This window comes from Dipodomys spectabilis, unplaced genomic scaffold, assembly GCF_019054845.1.
Source record: "Dipodomys spectabilis isolate Male_0828 unplaced genomic scaffold, ASM1905484v1 ptg000053l, whole genome shotgun sequence".
In the NCBI taxonomy this organism is placed as follows: domain Eukaryota; kingdom Metazoa; phylum Chordata; class Mammalia; order Rodentia; family Heteromyidae; genus Dipodomys; species Dipodomys spectabilis.
In genome coordinates this window covers 15,591,160-15,595,757 of record NW_024870730.1, presented here as the reverse complement: position 1 = coordinate 15,595,757, position 4,598 = coordinate 15,591,160, and the positions used below count along the sequence as shown (strand labels likewise).

At 41.2% G+C, this 4,598-nt stretch overlaps 1 pseudogene; it reads right to left on the bottom strand.

The window, feature by feature from the left end:
• Positions 1-292: 292 nt before the first annotated feature.
• Positions 293-2,034, bottom strand: LOC122107786 (annotated as a pseudogene).
• Between the last annotated feature and the right edge of the window lie 2,564 nt (positions 2,035-4,598).

Below are 4,598 nucleotides of genomic sequence, written 5' to 3'. Positions count from 1 at the left end.
TATATGTTTATTCAACACTATCATTTGAAAACTGGCCATTTAAGGACAGCAATTTTCATTTGCTAAGTTTCATTCAACTTAGGGTTGAATATACATGAAATGTGCTTTTAATGCATAAAAATCACAATGGATAGCAGCAAAGGACTAGGGGATTCAGGAAAATCTGATAATTCTCATTGTGATTGTTCTGCAATGAACACAATTCACACTTCTAGAACCTCAAGTCAACCCTTTTTAAAGAACCAAAATAAACCCACCACACCTTGCAGACATTTCCTTACCCCTAAAGAATTCGATGACTCTTTTACACTTAAAACTAAAATAGTTATGGCAGCAAAGGATTTTGATGGAGTTGAAAGTTTGTAAACTGTTTTTCAATCTCTTTTTCTTATTCTCAAAGTGCAAGACGCAGGGTTCTCAATCTTTCATTAGTGCTTCTTCTGTAAATAATCCTTCATTTTGTTTGGCAAAGGCAGTTTCTGAATGAAGTGTATTCTGGTATACTAACATAACAAAACGACACAGGTCCTGCAGAGAAGGCACCTGCATGAACCCTGATACCGCGTTGGTCAGTCTGACAGGGTAAATGGCAAATTCAGGCAACTGAGATCGTGAATAACAAAAAGCTCCATTCTCAGAGTCCCTGATTGAATGCTCAATTAGATCTACTATAGACATATGTCCTTCCATATCTGGCTGTTCATAAAAGCTAAATCTACCATTAGAGTACTTGATTCTAGTGTGAAGTGTTTTACCATGGGAGCAAAAGCTCATGCTTAAAAGGTAACGGTCAGCAGAACTATCCTACACAAGAAAAGAGCCATCTGGCACATTTGCCAGCTTCCCTTCTGTTTCCCAGCATGTGATCGGTCCCCAATACCACCCTTGTTTTGCAAGTTTCTTCAGCTCCTCTGTCAGGCTTGTCACAGCCATGGGACCACTACTCTGCACAGAGTCATACACTGTGGCAGCCCCAGGAGCAGAGTTAGGATCAAAATTCAAACGACAGCCCATACTTTCAGCCACATGGGCATCTGGGCCAGTGAGTCCACTGAAGTTCCTTTGGATTTGATTATTCTGCATTGGAGGTGGCAATGGTGACAGCGGAGGGACATCATTGTGACTTGCTCTGGGGCTCTGAAACATGACTCCTGTGGTGCCAATCAGTAAGCCATTCACAGACTGATTCATGAAGATCTGTGGGCCAATGACGAGGTCCTGGTCTACCTGATTCTCTTCTTCTAGGAAAGAGCTCCCTCCCTCCTGAGGAGGAATCGCAGAGACCTCCATGGGTGAAGAACTGTCCAGACAATAGCTCCTCGATCCTTCCAAAGTACATCCTGTCGTCTAAAGGCATGGTATACTGCATGTAGTCCTGAGGCATAAGTCCAGTAGCTACAGGCACGTGATCGTCCATGTGGAGACACAGGTCTCCCGTGGGGGAATCATATCTCTTGAGTGGAATACTTGGCTCTTGGCACACAGTTTCCGACTGATGGTAGTGGAAATCCTTTCACACACCGTTCAGGGCTGGGCTTGGGCTGGAAGAGTGAACCAAGGCCTTGACTCACACCTCCATTTTGATACACGTCTCCTCGGAGTTTGTGGGCTGCAGAGGCCAGGGTGTGGGGCTGTAGTGGTGCCTGCGGAGGGAGGTGGGCCTGATGGGCTCCTGGGCTCTGACATCCTTGAAGACGATGGGGGCAGAGGAGGAGGAGAAGGTGTCGTCATCAGCAGAGCCCCGGGGGGCGTGCTGCCTTTGCCTTTAGGCTTGTGCGTCACGTCACCGAGAGCTCTGTCTCTTCAGGGTGCCCATCAGACTCTCGCTCTTGGATCTGGGTGTCCCCCTCTTCTCCTTATCGTGGAGATCACAGCTGGCCATGTCTGTACCATAGCAGCCACCAAACAAGGAATCTTCTTTTCCAAAGTCACTGGCTAAAGGTGGTGGCTGGACTACCATGAAGTCAGTTTCTTCTTTGCTTTTATTCAAATTAAAATAGTTCAGGAAGGTTTGAAGACTAATTTTCTTCATTATGACTAGTTACTGCTAATCCAAGAGGATCAGTTTCAGTTTCTCTCTGGAGTATTAGCTCCAAACATTTGGAGAGGCGGCAAAGACCACCACCACCACCTCCTCCTCCTCCTCCTCCTCCTCCCCCTCCTCCTCCTCCCTCTCCTCCTCCTCCCCTTCCTCCCTCTCTTTCTCCTCCTCCCCTCCCCTTCTCCTCCTCCCCCTTCGGGAGGGCGAGCGGCTATGGCACCTTGGCCCAAGTGCGAGCAGTTATGGAGAGGCGAGGGGCGGCCCTGTGGGCCCCAAATATGGTTTTAAAACCAGTAATGATTCTTCTTCGTCACTTTATTTTCCAAATTTTTATACATTTGTTTATATTTATTCACTTAATTTGATGGCAGTCCCAGGGCTTGAACTCAGGGCCTGGTTACTGTCTCTGAGCTATTTTGCTCAAGGCTGATGCTCTACCACTTGCATCATAGCTCCACTTTAGGCTTTGTTTTTTTATGTGCAGTAATTAGAGATAAAAGTCTCATAGGCTTTCCTTGGGCTGGCTTTGAACCACAATGCTCATCTCAGCTTCCTAAGTAGCTAGGATTGTAAGTGTGAGCTACTGATTCTCGGGTATTTTATTTTTCTGAATTTCAAGAGGTTAAACAAAAAGGTTACAATTTAACGTGTCGATCTAGGTGTCCATGGCTTCCTGTTCCGAGTCACTCTATTATTCTCCCCATTCCTTCTATTTTCTTGCCACAGATTCATATTTCCCACTTCCTTTTTTTCTTACTCAAGCTTGTAATAGAAGCTATTAAGCTTCTTTAAATTAGTATTATTTTTTTACTTAATTTCCTTTATTTCTCATCCCAGACCTACAGTGTAGGAAGTAGGAGAAGGCAAATAACACTATTGAGGAGTCTTGATTCCAGTTTCACAAATACCATCTTATACCACCAGGAATTTTATAGTTCTAATGTTTTTTTTTTTTAATGATGAAGAGAGAGTTTCCACCACTTCATTTTCTGAATAAAGACTAAAATTTAATAATAACAACCAGCAAACGTCACGTTGTGTTTATAAGGTATTTCAATACAAAAATGGTCACAAAATAAACTAGTATCTTTTAAGTTCTATATTGTCAGAGTTAAGGGAAACTTCTGTTCTTTGTTTTCTTTTCCTTTTGGCCAAGACTCCCTCAGACTTTGCTTTAGTTATGTGCTTATCTGTGGATCTGAAACTCTTTGTGGATTTGTGAGAGAATGTGAATAATACATAATTTCTTCTTATAATAAACATAAGTTCTGGGAGAGATAACAGTAATGCATAAAAATTAAAATGAAGATACCAGTTGTAGAGAGTAAGAACTGCAAAAATAAAAGGAAAATAGGAATGAGGAATATTTATTGGGTCATTGCAGGTGCTTACTGTGAACATTTATTTGAGAAATATTATGTGACCTATTATGAGTGACTCGGTTTGTAAGTGATGAGTTGAGCTTCTGACATGTATCCATTAGGCAAATAGCCGCCTATCAGGAATGAAGCAAAAGCTAAGGGATTTGGTTTAGGAAGGAAGGTTCCAGCAGATAAACTCTTTAATTTTAGAATTAAGGATGTTAAAACCTTTAACCTTTCCCCTCTCATTTGTAATCTATGTTCAACAGGAACTTAAGAGCTTAAGAGTTTTGTTGTTTAAGCTTCCAATGAAAGGCTTTCAGGTATAGCATTATAAATTCACAATCAGAGTGAATCTCAGCTTTTGCTCCTTGAAACTTTTAGGAAGGAATGACATTGAGAGAATGTAAATCCTTGTCCTTGTTTCTTTCTTTCTTTTTTTTATTGTGAAAATACTGTACAGAGGGGTTACAATTACATGAGCAAGGTAATGAGTACATTTCTTATCAAGAATTGTTGCCTCCTCCTCTGTTTCCCCTTCCCATCCCTTCCCATCTGCTCCCCTTTCCCCCCCAGCCAAAGTTCCTTGTTTCTTTCTTTCCACTTGAGAACCATGAACTTATTACCCAAATAACTTATCCTGAGTTGATTGTCTTTATTTTGTAGTTGATTTGAATATAAGCTTTAGAGTATTGTGTATCCTCTAAACAAATGTGTCTGTCTGCCTGTGAAATATGTTCCCTCTTAATGTCTTTATAACTTATAATTAAATTTATAATCTTCTATTCATTTCAACCTATCTAATTTCCCCAAGCTATGTGCTTTTGCTCATGAATGTGAATTACTGTCACTCTGGAAGTAATTATCTCATTTCTCTAAGTGCAAAAAGCAGGGCTTGGGAGCTTGTTTAGACCCTTGATGGCATCAAGAATTAATGAAAACCCCCAAAGAAAAGCAAAATAAATAGCATATGGCAGTAGTTGAATTCAACAGCACCATATTAAAAGGACAATATGTCTAAAACTGCTTCTCAACAAATCTACATACGCTTCAAAGCATCTTTAGAACTACACAGCAAAAGGACCCAGGGCTCATCAACATCTAGGTCTCTGATGTGTTCTGATTACCATTTGTGAATCAGAAAAGAAATTTAGATATCATGTCAGAAAGTTGTGGCTTTCTGAAAGTAATCCTGT